This window comes from Rana temporaria, chromosome 8, assembly GCF_905171775.1.
Source record: "Rana temporaria chromosome 8, aRanTem1.1, whole genome shotgun sequence".
Classification (NCBI taxonomy): domain Eukaryota; kingdom Metazoa; phylum Chordata; class Amphibia; order Anura; family Ranidae; genus Rana; species Rana temporaria.
The window spans coordinates 185,329,182-185,346,013 of NC_053496.1; the positions used below are offsets into that span (position 1 = coordinate 185,329,182).

Genomic DNA, 16,832 nt, shown 5'->3' on the forward strand with positions numbered 1-16,832 from the left:
ATTCAGAAAGAACTTGCGCTCTAAGTTAAGGCGGCGTAACGTATGTGCTCCGGCGTAAGCCCGCCTAATTCAAATTTGGATGATGTGGGCGTGTTTTATATACATTTTGTGTGACCCCACGTATTTGACGTTGCTCGAAATTCCGCCGCAAATCGTCATTGCTTTAGACGTGAACGTAACTTACGTACAGCCCTATTCACAAACGACTTACACAAACGACGTAAAAATTTCAAAATTCGACGCGGGAACGACGTCCATACTTAACATTGCGTACGCCTCATAATGGTAGGAGCAACCTTACGCCGATGGTTGTACCTACTAACGATCGGTTTTGACCTATCGGTTAGGAATCCATGGGTTAAATTTAAAGCACGTTGGCTTTTTTTAAACTGATGGTTAAATAACCTATGGGGCCCACACACTTCAGTCTGTCAGAAGCTCTGTTTCTAGATGACGACTTGTTTGTGCCGAGTTTTACACTGTGGATACTTTGGCATTGAAAGGCTGCTCTAAATGTACAGAAATATGGGATGGAGGCGAGTTTGTCAATATTTATCAGTTTTCTTTGCTTGGAGATTAAAAACGAAGCAAAAATAAACAGCTAAAAAAAACATAATTTACATAAAGAATGGAATTTCTGATTTAGCGGGTCAAAGGTTAAGAGGCTCCCGGACCCCAAAACCATAGCAAACCCTAAACTGAATGTTCTTCTTTGTGTTATTCCACTGGGAACTATTCTTACATGATAGAAACCCTCATATTATCCCCCATACATCCCCATCCTAATATTGTACAACCAGTACAGTCCAGATAATTGTCTTATCAATTATTGGTCTACAGGAAATCTGTATAGATCACATGACCAATAGGAATGGAGGAGGACCGGAGTCACATGACTGAGAGGATATTAAACCTCACCCTGGAGATCATCTACCTGCTGACCGGAGAGGTGAGGAGGATTCTGGGAGGTCACATGACATCACTCTTATCTCTATTAATAAAACACAGACCTGACCGGAGAGGTGAGGAGGATTCTGGGAGGTCACATGACATCACTCTTATCTCTATTAATAAAACACAGACCTGACCGGAGAGGTGAGGAGGATTCTGGGAGGTCACATGACATCACTCTTATCTCTATTAATAAAACACAGACCTGACCGGAGAGGTGAGGAGGATTCTGGGAGGTCACATGACATCACTCTTATCTCTATTAATAAAACACAGACCTGACCGGAGGGGTGAGGAGGATTCTGGGAGGTCACATGACATCACTCTTATCTCTATTAATAAAACAGACCTGACCGGAGAGGTGAGGAGGATTCTGGGAGGTCACATGACATCACTATTATCTCTATTAATAATACACAGACCTGACCGGAGAGGTGAGGAGGATTCTGGGAGTCTAACATGATATTCCTATTGGTTCTCCAATACAGAGATTTCCTCTTGTTAAGTCAGGTGATCACATGACCATCACAGTGCCTCCATGTGACTCCCTAAAACCCGAGAGACACAACATGGAGAAGATTCTAGAAGTCACCAAGAAGATGATGGAGCTGCTGACAGGAGAGGTGAGGAGGATTCTGGGAATTCTGGGACATTATCCAGTAACAGACAAGGGGTGTGTCTGGATGGTGACTGTATCATTGTGTGTGTCAGGTTCCTATAAGGTGCCAGGATGTCACTGTCTATTTCTCCATGGAGGAGTGGGAGTATTTAGAAGGACACAAGGATCTCTACAAGGACGTCATGATGGAGAATCAGCCGCCCCTCACATCACCGGGTAAGAGGAGACTTTATTGTAAAGGAGAGAGCAGTATGGAGGCTCCACCTAGATCCCCCATCATCTGATAAACGCATAGAAACAATGTATTCAGTCAGTGTGTGTGTTTCCTACAGATGGATCCAGTAATGGGAACCCACCAGAGAGATGTCCCCGTCCTCTATATTCCCGGGATTCCACACAGGAAGGTCACACCATCCCCCACCATCATCAGGTAGATGAGGAACAATCACTGATAGTATCATTAGGATCTGTACATTATCTGCATTGTTACCATTGATGTCATTTTTATTCTATATTCAGAGTGGAAACCTGAGAGATTCTAACGTTGAGGTTAAAGAAATAAAAGAGGAGGGTGATGAGGATGGGGTGATGGAGGAACAACACAAAGATCTGTACCAGGACACCATGGTGGAGTCATCCAGGTCCGCAAACCCACCAGAGAGATGTCCCCGTCCTCTGTATTCCCGGGATTCCACACAGGAAGGTCACACCATCCCTCACCATCATCAGGTAGATGAGGAACAATTATTGGTAATGCTTTATACACATGCATGTTGTCACAAGTGCACCCCGTTGGGGTCAGGGATGCACCACAGGGTAGTGAACCCTATGGCCGACTGCTGCGATCAGAGAGGAAGCTTGAGCCCAAGATTCCCCAGGGCGCGGAGTGTAAAACCCATCTTTGTGTTCACCAGAGCCTCTGGTGGTGAGGATGGCCTTCACCGCAGCTGGATCCAGGTTGCGACCCCTGGGGTCCCCAAGGTCACGCTCCGCAGGGAGAGGGGGGAAGCAGCAACCAGGACAAGCAATAGTGATGGGTAAGCCGAGGTCGGGGCAACAGGCAGACAAGGGTAAACAAGGAACAGGCCAAGGGTCAGGGAAACAGGCAAACAGGAGAAGTCAGAGACGAGCCAAGGTCGGTACACAGGAAGGTAAACGTAACGCACTGCAGACAGGAACAAGCTACAAACAAAGGTTGAACAGCACTGCAGACCTGTAGTGCAACAGTTAATATAGACTTCCTGAGATGGCCTGGGTGGGGCCATACAGGGAAGAAGGTGATAAAGGACAGCCAGAAAGAGGGTCAGGCCTCTAATGGACACATGAGACAGGTAAGCTGCCAGACTTTATTGCATATCCATGACACATGTTTGTCACAATAAATGTATTTACATATTTAGAGTGGAAACCTCTGGGATTGTAATACTGTTGTTAAAGAAGAATATGAAGAGGAGGATGCGGAGTATGGAGTGATGGAGGAATTTTCTGAAGGACACAAGGATGTCACAATGGAACCACCTAATACCAGAACCCCACCAGAGAGATGTCCCCGTCCTCTGTATCCCCGGGATTCCACACAGGAAGGTCACACCATCCCCCACCATCATCAGGTAGGTGGAGTTGAGGGTCGGGAACATAAAGTGATTGAACACTCTGACATGTGGAGATGATGTGTGGACTCTACAAGATGGTATTTTCTATGTGATCTCACATCATAAATACTTCTATGTTACAGATATTATTTTCTGCCATTCTGTTGGTTTAGGGAGAAGATCTGATGATCATAAAAACTGAGTGTGACGTAGAAGAGACGTATGTGAGGGATGATCAGCAATATACGGAGGAGGCTGGAATGACGAGGACATTCATAGAGGAGGACACTCCTACAGAGATCAGCACAGGTGACCCATAATATATTCTTCTCTTATCTCTGCTCTGTTACTGCACACTGATTGGTCCAGAGTAGGGCGGGAGCTGAGTGATATCAGCCAATAATAGGTTGATAATGGTCCCCTCCCTGTACTGATACCCGTCCTGGGGTTCAGCTGGCAGTATTACGTTGGGTGTCACTCCTAGTTACAGTAGCACAGATATGATATCACAGATTGAGTCTTTCTTAGGTTGGTCCCTCTTCTTCCAGAAGACTTCTAGATAAATGTTACCATAAAACTCTATTAAACATCTGATTGGAATAAGGAGGAACATTTAAACACTTATCTTTCTGGGAGAAAATGTTCCCCAGAAGCCTAGGCCTATGGTCACTTGTTCTATGGTAAAGGGTCTGAAAGTCTGAACTTTGACCCTCTTGTCTATCAGAGGTCACATGACCCAGTGCCTAGGCTTGTGGTTGTGTAAAGAGCACGCCCCTCCCAGTCCCCATTGGTTCCTGCTCCTCTGACAAGGCTGTGTACATATAGAAGTGATCTGGGAGGAGGACCAAAGGTTCTTTGATGGGGGGAAGAGTCCCAGCTGGTTGGGACCTCCACAGAGAACCTCTCCTCACTCATATCTACCTGATCCAGATGGAATCTTGATGGAAGTGAACTAACCCTCTCATATCTATTGATGATGTTTTTCTATTTTTCCAGGACACGCCATGGAGAAACCCTCAAAGGATCGTCTCACTTTATCTCCAGGTTGTAAAATGGACGATCGGGTCACCACACAAGATCACATGAAGGACGGCAGAAAATGTTTGTCACCCGAGTCCTTTTTTTCTAAATATCAGCGATTGCCTACGGGTGAGAAGATATACACCTGCTCTGAGTGCGGGAAGTGTTTTCCACGAGTTTATGACTTTGTTCTACATCAAAGATCTCACACGGGGGAGAAGCCGTTTCCCTGCCCCGAGTGCGGGAAGTGTTTTGCCATAAAATCAAACCTTGCAAAACATCAAAAAACTCACACAGGTGAGAAGCCATTTCCCTGTCCTGAGTGCGGGAGATGTTTTTCACAGAAGGTCCATCTTTATTCACACCTGAAGTTTCACACGGGTGAAAAGCCGTATTCCTGTCCCGAGTGTGGAAAATGTTTTATAAAAAAATCAGACCTTGTACGACATCAGAGAACTCACACGGGTGAGAAGGCACATGCTTGCCCTGAGTGCGGGAAATGTTTTTCACAGAAAATTTCTCTTGTTACACATCAAAGATCTCACACGGGGGAGAATGTGTATTCTTGCCCTGAGTGCGGGAAATGTTTTTCAAGTAAGTCGCTTCTTAGCAAACATCTGGGATCTCACACAGGAGGTGAGAATCTGCATTCCTGTTCTGAGTGTGGAAAATGTTTTTGCCAAAAAAATGACCTTGTGAGACATCAAAAAACTCACACGGGGGAGAGGGCCTATTCCTGCCCTGAGTGCGGGAAATGTTTTTCACATAAATCCCATCTTAACGCACATGTGAGGATTCACACGGGTGAAAAGCCTTATTCCTGTCCTGAGTGTGGAAAATGTTTTACGCAAAGATCAGGCCTTATAACCCATCGGACAACTCACACCGGAGAGAGGCCGTATTCCTGCCCTGAGTGCGAAAAATGTTTTTCACAGAATGCCCATCTTAAAATACATCAACGATCTCACACAGGGGAGAGGCCCTATTCTTGCCCTGAGTGTGAAAAACGTTTTCCACAGAGATCAGATCTTGTTAAACATCAGAGATCTCACACGGGGGAGAAGCCGTATTCCTGCCCTGAGTGCGGGAAAAGTTTTTCACGCAAGGTTGAGTTTAACAAACACTGTAGGTCTCACGCAGGTGAGTAGAGACATAGGCCCGGATTCACAAAGCACTTGCGCCGACGTATCTCCAGATACGCCGCGTAACTGCAAATATGCGCCGTCGTATCTGTGCGCCGGACCCACAAACTAAGATACGCTTAAAAACAAGCTTAATCCCGCCGACGTAACTTGCCTACGCCGGCGTAGGGTGGGCGCACATTTACGCTGGACGCATGGTGGCGCTGCCATTGATTAGCCATTTAAATATGCAAATGAGGAAAATACGCCGATTCACGAACCTGCGCCCGCCCGACGCAGGCTACAAGAGGTGCGCGTAAGTTGTACATCCGGCGTAAAGTTAAGCCCCATAAAGAAGGTGTAACTCAGCAGCAGACATGTAAAGGTCTGCATCAGGGAACAGAAGTCCTTGGTTTTTACGTAGTTTACGTGGGACGTGTGTCTGGATGGGTGTAGATTACGTTCATGGCGTAGGCAGTGATCCGGCGTATCTTAGGTAGTTGTTCCGACGTGGTTATGAGCATGCACACGGGGATGCGTCCACGACGCATGCGCAGTTCGTTCAACGTACTTGTCTGGCTCTCAAACCATCATTTGCATGGGGTCACGCCTCATTTGCATGGGGCAAGCCCACTTCCACCTACGCCGGCCTGCGCCTTCGAAATCTACGCCACGCCGACGCAGCTTTGGGAGCACTGGCTTCCTGAATTCCATGCTTGCCTCTCTGCGCTGCGTCGACGTAGCGTACATTGAGATGGGCTACGGCGGCGTAATGTGCGCCCGTTCTCTGTGAATCCGGGCCACGGTTAGTCTGGTTGGAAATAGACACAAGTTCATCTAGTCCAACCAATAAAACCTATGCATAGCTTCTTAGCGTAGAAAATTCCCTTCATGAAAGTCCAATCTTACTGAACATCAAATATGCTACACATGGGAGAAGCCGTATTCCTGCCCCCGAGTGCGGGGAAATGTTTTTCACAGAAGTCCTATCTTCTCATCAGAGAACTGGGGGGGGTCGTGACCGGCTGTGATCTGCAGCGGCCTCCAGGCCTGACACTGACGTTATCTGGCACAGCTTATCAGACTTCCTTCCATACCCCTGCTCCTGACATTATTTCACGGCCAGACTGCCTCCGGCCTGCAGCCAGCTTGGCCGTATCTGGCGTCATCCTCGGGCCCTGAGATACTCAAGCCCTCCATCCTCTTTACTGGCAGTGGTGCACTGTCCCTGCCTTCATCCACATCTCCTGGGAGTGCGGCCTTGGAGGCGCAGGCTGTCTTCCTTCCCCATGACCTGTTGATGGCTGCCATCTTGGCCATGTCCGGCACCATCCCCTGGGCCCTCAGAGACACAAGCCCTCCTACCTGGCAGCGTTGCACTGTCCCTGCCTTCATCCACATTGTCTGTGAGTGAGGCCTGCCTTCTTCCTGCCCGCTGCCATGTTGGCCGTATCCAGCGCCATCCCTGAGAGACACAAGCCCTCCTTCCTCCTACCTGGCAGTGTTGCACTGTCCCTGCCTTCATCCACATCACCTGGGAGTGCGGACTAGGAGGTGCAGGCTGCCTTCTTCCTACCTGCTGCCAGCCACCATCTTGGCCATATCAGGCGCCAGCCTTGGACTCTGAGAGACACAAGCCCTCCATCCTCCTACCTGGCAGTGTTGCACTGTCCCTGCCTTCATCCACACCGCCTGGGAGTGCGGACTTGGAGGTGCAGGCTGCCTTCTTCCTACCTGCTGCCAACCACCATCTTGGTCATATCCGGCGCCAGCCTTGGGCTCTGAGAGACACAAGCCCTACATCCTCCTACCTGGCAGTGTTGCACTGTCCCTGCCTTCATCCACATTGTCTGAGAGGGCTGCCTGGGAGTGCGGACTTGGAGGCGCAGGCTGCCTTCTTCCTGCCCGCTGCCCTGTTGGCCGTATCCAGTGCCATCCCTGAGAGACACAAGCCCTCCTTCCTCCTACCTGGCAGTGTTGCACGGTCCCTGCCTTCATCCACATTGTCTGAGAGGGCTGCCTGGGAGTGTGGACTTGGAGGCGTAGGCTGCCTTCTTCCTACCCGCTGACATGTTGACCATATGCGACACAATCTTCAGGCTCGCCGTCGTATCTCTTTCTGAATCCGGCCCTACATGTCCGTAATGGACAATCAAGGACACATGCAAAAAGTACAGATTTTAAAAACTCTTCGTAAATTTACTGAAAGTTGGCAACCCTGCCTGGGGTGCCCCACTGCCACCAACCCTATCTTTGCTGCCTGACTTCCGGGCACAGGGACCGCAGTGTTTGGAACAATTATATTTTACCATCCCTGCCTCTGGCCCTAATGCCTTCTAATACACTAAGCCACACACCACCCACCCCGTCCACTTGTCCTGAATCTATATTGGTGTGGAAGATACAGGGGGAGACTCAGATAGAGATACGCCGTCGTATCTCTGAGATCCGACGGTCGGATCTATGCGACTGATTCATAGAATCAGGTTCCGCATAGATCTCCCTTAGATCCGACAGGTGTACGTGACTTACACCGTCGGATCTTAGGCTGCAATTCCCCGCCGGCCGCTAGGTGGCGGTTCGGTTTTTTTACGCAACGAATATGCAAATGCCGATTTCCGCCGATTCAGAAACGAACGCCCGCCCGTCGTTTTTTGTTTACTTCGCTTGCATTCGGCTTTTTCCGACGTATACTTACCCCTGCTATGTGAGGCGTATCCTATGTTAAGTATGGCCGTCATTCCCGCGCCGAGTTTTGAATTTTTACGTCGTTTGCGTAAGTCGATTAAAAAAAGCGCTGGACGCAAGTTACGCTCACGCCGAAACCAATGACGTCCTAGCGACGTCATTGGGAGCAATGCACGCCGGGAAAATTTGCGAACGGCGCATGCGCAGTTAAATCGGCGCGGGGACGCGCCTGCTTTAAATACTACACTCCCCCTAGCCGCGGAATTTGAATTCTCCCGGGGGATTTACGATCCGCCAACGCAAGTTTCGAGGTAAGTGCTTTCTGAATACAGCACTAGCCTCTCAAACTTGCGCCGGCGGATCGTAAATCAGATAGATTACGCGGATCTAAAGATCCGCTAATCTATCTGAATCTACCCCACAGATTTATTTTCCCTTATAAAGTTTTGTCTGGCTTACTCTGAGAGGAGGGAATATTACTGCTGGTTGAGTCCCTCTAGCAGTGTAGTCTGATCTCCCCTGATCTTCAGCAGAAGCTTCATAGGAAGACATCATTGTGAGAGAGAAGGGGAGATCAGACTACATTACAAGACTGACAATTTCTGTATAGTAGTCATCAGCCTGCAAAGGCAGCTTCATTTGCTTGGAGAGCGCCACCTGCTGGCTAAAAGTGGAAAATATGACATTTCTAAATGTAACATTTCATATGTAGCTGATAAAAATGCAAATCCAACCCTAATCTTGTGTCTTAGTCTTTTTGTTTTACCCGAACAGCCGAGGTAGGGCCTCCATGCACCGGACTTTTTTTCCAGCACATCCCACAGATGCACAATGGATTGAAATCTGGAGAATTTGAGGCCAAGTCAACACCTCAAACTTGTTATTCTCCTCCAACCATTCTTGAACTCCCGCTGACATCGGGGAATACTGTTTCCATGAAGGGTTGTACTTGGTCACCATCAATGTTTATGTCAGGGTTTGACAAATTTGCTTGGAATCTAGGAGCCAGCTAAAAAAGTTAGGAGCCAGAAAACGCACCCCGTCCCGACGAGTTTGCGCGCAGAAGCGAACACATACGTGAGCAGCGACCGCTTATTTAAACGGTGTTCAAACCACACATGTGAGGTATCGGCGCGATTAGTAGAGCGAGAGCAATAATTCTAGCCCTAGACCTCCTCTGTAACTCAAAACATGCAACCTGTAGAATTTTTTTAAACGTCGCCTATGAAGATTTTAAAGGGTAAAAGTTTGTCAGCATTCCACGAGCGGACGTAATTTTGAAGCGCGACATGTTGGGTATGAATTTACTCGGCGTAACATTATCTTTCATAATATAAAAACAAATGGGGATAACTTTACTGTTGTCTTATTTTTTAATTAAAAAAAGTGTAATTTTTTCCCAAAGAAAGTGTGCTTGTAAGACCGCTGCGCAAATACGGCGTGACAGAAAGTATTGCAACGATCGCCATTTTATTCTCTAGGGTGTTAGGATAAAAAATATATATAATGTTTGGGGGTTCTAATTAGAGGGAAGAAGATGGCAGTGAAAATAGTGAAAAATGACATTAGAATTGCTGTTTAACTTGTAATGCTTAACTTGTAATACCAACGGCCACCACCAGATGGCGCCAGCTCACACATCTAGTGGTAATAACTTGTAATACCAACGGCTTACCACCAGATGGCGCCAGCTCACATCTGGTGGTAATAACTTGTAACACCAACGGCCACCACCAGATGGCGCCAGCTCACACATCTAGTGGTAATAACTTGTAATACCAACGGCTTACCACCAGATGGCGCCAGCTCACATCTGGTGGTAATAACTTGTAATACCAACGGCCACCACCAGATGGCGCCAGCTCACACATCTGGTGGTAATAACTTGTAATACCAACGGCTTACCACCAGATGGCGCCAGCTCACACATCTGGTGGTAATAACTTGTAATACCAACGGCTCACCACCAGCTGCCCCCCCTTCCAAGCCAAGTTGCCAGGACCCTATTTCTAGTCGCCCTGGCGACCGGGATTTGTCGAGCCCTGGTTTAGGTAGCTGGTTAGTCTGCACCCCACTTGTCAGCTTCATGTATTACTGTGATACATGAAGCTGACAAGTGGGGGTCTGGGGACAGTAATAAATTAGGCTGACAAGTGGGGGTCGGGGAGACTACATTTTTTATTGCCCCCCCCCCCCCAGGGCTGGGCCCCACTTTGTCAGCCTCATTTATCACTGTACTGTACCCAGCAGCCTTACTGCCCCGACTTGTCACCTGACCCGGTTGCTCCAAATTAATTTGCTCACCTTCTAAGCTGGCTGCTGGACTTGTCTTGTGTGGTGAGCGGTTGACTGAGCGCCGGTCTATGTTCGTTCCCTGGTCCAGGCTGCAGACAGTCAGGCAGTTGGGTGGCTCGGGCCGCGGAACTGAGGAGGAGAAGTCGGGGAATGAGCTGCGCAACGGGACTCAGGATGGGCACTGGGCAGCCACCTGCAGCTTCTGGATGGCATCAGATTTGTGTGTGTGACTATCTTGGTTACTTGGGGAGCCACAGCCCGATCTGGCTGCCTGATACCCGGACACATGATTCAAAACCCAGACTGTCCGGGTGAATCCCGGACAGGTGGAAACCCTAATCTAAGCACTGCAGAATAGTGATGTCGCGAACCTGAAATTTTCGGAACGCGAACTTCCGCAAATGGGCAGGCAAATTTTAAAATCCACAGGGACTCTTTCCGGCCACAATAGTGATGGAAAAGTTGTTTCAAGGGGACTAACACCTGGACTGTGGCATGCCGGAGGGGGATCCATGGCAAAACACCCATGGAAAATTACGTAGTTGTCGCAGAGTCCGTTTTTAATCCATAAAGGGCATAAATCACCTAACATTCCTAAATTGTTTGGAATAACGTGCTTTAAAACATCAGGTATGATGTTGTATCGATCAGGTAGTGTAAGGGTTAGGGTTACAGACAGGGTTAGGGTTACAGATAGGGTTAGGGTTACAGACAGGGTTAGGGTTACAGATAGGGTTAGGGTTACAGATAGGGTTAGGGTTACAGACAGGGTTAGGGTTACAGACAGGGTTAGGGTTACAGATAGGGTTAGGGTTACAGACAGGGTTAGGGTTACAGACAGGGTTAGGGTTACAGATAGGGTTAGGGTAACAGACAGGGTTAGGGTTACAGATAGGGTTAGGGTTACAGACAGGGTTAGGGTTACAGACAGGGTTAGGGTTACAGACAGGGTTAGGTTTACAGATAGGGTTAGGGTTACAGATAGGGTTAGGGTTACAGACAGGGTTAGGGTTACAGATAGGGTTAGGGTAACAGATAGGGTTAGGGTTACAGACAGGGTTAGGGTTACAGATAGGGTTAGGGTAACAGATAGGGTTAGGGTTACAGACAGGGTTAGGGTTACAGATAGGGTTAGGGTTACAGACAGGGTTAGGGTTACAGATAGGGTTAGGGTTACAGACAGGGTTAGGGTTATAGATAGGGTTAGGGTTACAGACAGGGTTAGGGTTACAGACAGGGTTAGGGCAACAGATAGGGTTACAGACAGGGTTAGGGTTACAGACAGGGTTAGGGTTACAGACAGGGTTAGGGTTACAGACAGGGTTAGGGTAACAGACAGGGTTAGGGTTACAGACAGGGTTAGGGTTACAGATAGGGTTAGGGTTACAGACAGGGTTAGGGTTACAGATAGGGTTAGGGTTACAGATAGGGTTAGGGTTACAGACAGGGTTAGGGTTACAGATAGGGTTAGGGTAACAGATAGGGTTAGGGTTACAGACAGGGTTAGGGTTACAGATAGGGTTAGGGTTACAGACAGGGTTAGGGTTACAGACAGGGTTACAGATAGGGATAGGGTTACAGATAGGGTTAGGGTTACAGACAGGGTTAGGGTTACAGATAGGGTTAGGTTTACAGACAGGGTTAGGGTTACAGATAGGGTTAGGGTTACAGACAGGGTTAGGGTTACAGATAGGGTTAGGGTTACAGACAGGGTTAGGGTTACAGACAGGGTTAGGGTAACAGACAGGGTTAGGGTTACAGATAGGGTTAGGGTTACAGATAGGGTTAGGGTTACAGACAGGGTTAGGGTTATAGATAGGGTTAGGGTTACAGACAGGGTTAGGGTTACAGATAGGGTTAGGGTTACAGACAGGGTTAGGGCAACAGATAGGGTTACAGACAGGGTTAGGGTTACAGACAGGGTTAGGGTTACAGATAGGGTTAGGGTTACAGACAGGGTTAGGGTAACAGACAGGGTTAGGGTTACAGACAGGGTTAGGGTTACAGACAGGGTTAGGGTTACAGATAGGGTTAGGGTTACAGACAGGGTTAGGGTTACAGACAGGGTTAGGGTTACAGACAGGGTTAGGGTTACAGACAGGGTTAGGGTTATAGATAGGGTTAGGGTTACAGACAGGGTTAGGGTTACAGATAGGGTTAGGGTTACAGACAGTGTTAGGGTTACAGACAGGGTTAGGGTTACAGACAGGGTTAGGGTTACAGATAGGGTTAGGGTTTCAGACAGGGTTAGGGTTACAGATAGGGTTAGGGTTACAGATAGGGTTAGGGTTACAGACAGGGTTAGGGTTACAGATAGGGTTAGGGTTACAGACAGGGTTAGGGTTACAGATAGGGTTAGGGTTACAGACAGGGTTAGGGTTACAGACAGGGTTAGGGTTACAGACAGGGTTAGGGCAACAGATAGGGTTAGGGTTACAGAAGGGTTAGGGTTAGGGTTAGGGTTACAGACAGGGTTAGGGTTACAGACAGGGTTAGGGCAACAGATAGGGTTAGGGTTACAGAAGGGTTAGGGTTAGGGTTACAGAAGGGTTAGATTTACAGACAGGGTTAGGGTTACCGTCTGTAACCCTAATCCTGTTACCCTAACCCTAGCCCTATCTGTAACCCTAACCCTATCTGTAACCCTAACCCTGTCTGTAATAGGGTTAGGGTTCACAGTGAAAGACCAAACTCTGACTATGTCCTCAGAACTTTTCGAGTTCAGGGTAGGTGGCCTCTGAACACTGGGCATTATTCTAGGGCCAAAGGGAATCACAGCACCACGACCACGATGGCCCCTGCGGGGTGGCCTGCCTCTGCCTGTCATTTTTTGTTAGATTAGTTTAGTTGTACTATGCGTGCAAGCTACTGTGCCACCAGATATGAGATGTGGCACTGGACAGGTGGGCACAGTTTACCCTGTGAGGCAAAGACACCCTGGCAGACAAATGACTACTATTATGTATTGCAGTGAATTTTGTTTTTATATCTTATCAACTGTGCCAACACAATATAGATGAGATGTGGCACTGGCAGGCAGGTGAGCACAGTTTACCCTGTGAGCCTGGGCCCCTTACATTACACAGCACCCCACAGCTCTGGGCCCCTCTACATAGCACCCAGCACCACTGGACCCATTTATATTACACAGCAGCTTGCACCACTGGGCCCCTTGCATTACACAGCACCCCACAGCTCTGGACCCCTCTACATAGCACCCTGCACCACTGGACCCCTTTATATTACACAGCAGATTGCACCACTGGGCCCCTTACATTACACAGCACCCAACAGCTCTGGACTCCGTTACATAGCACCCAGCACCACTGGACCCCTTTATATTACACAGCAGCTTGCACCACTGGGCCCCTTACATTGCACAGCATCACACAGCTCTGGGCCCCTCTACATAGCACCCTGCACCACTGGACCCCTTTATATTACACAGCAGCTTGCACCACTGGGCCCCTTACATTACACAGCATCCAACAGCTCTGGACTCCGTTACATAGCACCCTGCACCACTGGACCCCTTTATATTACACAGCAGCTTGCACCACTGGGCCCCTTACATTACACAGCACCCCACAGCTCTGGACTCCGTTACATAGCACCCTGCACCACTGGACCCCTTTATATTACACAGCAGCTTGCACCACTGGGCCCCTTACATTACACAGCATCCAACAGCTCTGGACTCCGTTACATAGCACCCTGCACCACTGGACCCCTTTATATTACACAGCAGCTTGCACCACTGGGCCCCTTACATTACACAGCACCCCACAGCTCTGGGCCCCTTTACATAGCACCCAGCACCACTGGACCCCTTTACATTACACAGCACCCTGCACCTCTAATCTAACTAAACTACACAGTGTATAAATATATGTACAACACCTGGGATGTATATATATCCTCTACACACTGTAACATTAACTGACTAGCCTGCCTGCTCTATCTACCTGCAAAAAATTACACTCTCTTTCTCTTTCTCTCTCTGTAAACCACGCAGCACAGATTACAGAGAAGAAGAAAAAAGCAGACTGATTGATTGGCCCTAACAAGGGCTGTTTGGGGTGCTGTTCTAACAGCAGAGATCAGATGAGTCTTTCAGGACTGGAGTACACTGGCCTAGCTATCGCTTTCCCTATAAAATCAGCAGCAGCAACACTGTCCCTCCTCTCACTAAGAATGCAGGTTCAGAATGAATCTAAAATGGATGCTGCCCGAGAGGTGGGAGGGTCAGGGAGGCAGGGTATGCTGCTGATTGGCTGGAATGTGTCTGCTGACTGTGAGGTAGAGGGTCAAAGTTTGCTCAATGTTAATTAATAGGAGGCGGGTGGAACATCGCAAATGTTCGCGGGCAAACGCGAACAAGCGAAAATCGCCGCAAACCGTTCTGTACATCTCTACTGCAGAATGCCGCTGGCTTGTCGGAGGAGTCAGGACACTGTTATGCCGCGTACACACGGGCAGAATTTCCGATGGAAAAAGTCAGAAGGGAGCTTTTCATCGGATATTCCGACTGCGTGCATGCCCCATCTGACTTTTTCCGTCTGAAGTTCCGACGGACTTAGATAGAGAGCAGGTTCTCTATTTTTCCGACTGAAAAAATTCCCATCGGAAAACCCGTTCGTCTGTATGGAATTCCGACGCACTAAAAACCAATCGTGCTCGGAATCAAGTCGACGCATGCTCGGAAGCATTGAACTTTATTTTTCTCGGCTCGTCGTAGTGTTGTACGTCACTGGGCCGGATTCAGATACATTGGCGTATCTGTCCGGCCCGCGTAACTTATCTCCAATACGTTACGCCGCTCTAACTTTGGGCGCAAGTTCTTTTATCAGAAAGAACTTGCGCCCTTAGTTACAGCAGCGTAACGTATGTGTTGCGGGGTAAGGCCGCGTAATTCAAATGGGGATGTAGGAGGCGTGTTTTATTTTAAAATTGGGCTTGACCCCACGTTTTTGACGTATTATTTGAACGGCGCATGCGCCGTCCGTGAAATATCCCAGTGTGCATTGCTCTAAATGACGTCGCAAGGACGTCATTGCTTTTGACGTGAACGTAAATTACGTCCAGCCGTATTCGTGAACGACTTACGCAAACAACGTAAAAATTTCAAAACTTGGCGCGGGAACGACGGCCATACTTAACATAGGATACGCTGCACATACCCCTCATATAGCAGGGGTAACTATACGCCGGCAAAAGCCGAACGCAAACGACGTAAAAAAAAAAGCGCCGGGCGGTCGTTCGTTTCTGAATCGGCGTAAATACTAATTTGCATATTCCTCGCGTAAACAAACGGAAGCGCCACCTAGCGGCCAGCGTGAAATTGCAGCCTAAGATCCGATGGTGTAAGACACTTACACCTGTCAGATCTTAGGCATATCTATGCGTAACTGATTCTCTGAATCAGGCGCATAGTTACGACGCCGACGTATCTCTTTTCTGAATCCGGCCCACTGTGTTCTTGATGATCGGAATTTGGTGTGACCATGTGAGCCTGTGAAACTTCCCACTCTATGTTTGGAGGACCGCCCTGCTGTATGACATCACTTCCGCGTTCCAGACTGGATAGCATGGAGCTTCCTGTCATGTGACACCGCAGAGAAGCCAGTGTAAACGAAAATCTACATCTCCTACACCTCACGGCCGAGGGGAACATTATCAGAGCACCAACAGACCTCAGAACACCCCCATCCTCGATGGAAATTATTTCCAAGTGAACCTGTAATTATATATACTGTACTTACATTATCACAGTAGGAATATTTCAGTTGGCGCCTCCACTCCCCTCTTTCCTTATAATACAGCTTGAGCGGAAGTCCGTCGGAAAAAAGTTTATTCCTACTGAAAAAACAGGTCAGGTCATTACAGATGCTCTCTGCTGCTGCTGCTGCACGGCCCGGAGAAGGAGAGGAGGTGGGTGGTCTCGGAGGCTAGCGCAGGGCAGCACTGGGTAAAGGCCTCGTTCTGACTGGGAGACTCTGCGAATGTGACATCAGTCACGTCACTCGTTGCTAGACGCGGGGCGGCCCTAGCAACCAGTTATTATGGTGGCTGTGTGTGCCCCATTTCATTCCGGGACACTGTATTGTCCCGGAATGAAGGTGCCCGGGACATGGGACACAAAAATGAATTGTGGGATAATCCCGGGACACGTGGGCACCCTAGCTAGTATGTGTCAAAGTAACATCCACGTGAATGGAAGGACCCAAGGTTTCCCAGCAGAACATTGCCTAAAAGCATCACACTGCCTCCGCTGGCTTGCCTTCTTCCCATCCTGCATCCTGGTGTCATCTTCTCCCCCCAGTGACGCACACACACCCGGCCATCCACATGTAAAAGAAAATGTGATTCATCAGACCAGACCACCTTCTTCCATTGCTCCGTGATCCAGTTCTGATGATCACGTGCCCATTGTTGGAGCTTTTGGCTGTGGACACGGGTCAGCATGAGCACCCTGACCGGTCTGTGGCTACACATCCCCCATACACAACAGTCTTCGATAAACAGTTTTTCTGCTTTTAACACATC

At 48.5% G+C, this 16,832-nt stretch overlaps 1 pseudogene; it reads left to right on the plus strand.

Annotated features, from left to right (window-relative positions):
• The window catches only part of LOC120910618, a 44,199-nt pseudogene that overhangs the window by 12,172 nt on the left and 15,195 nt on the right, over positions 1–16,832 (plus strand).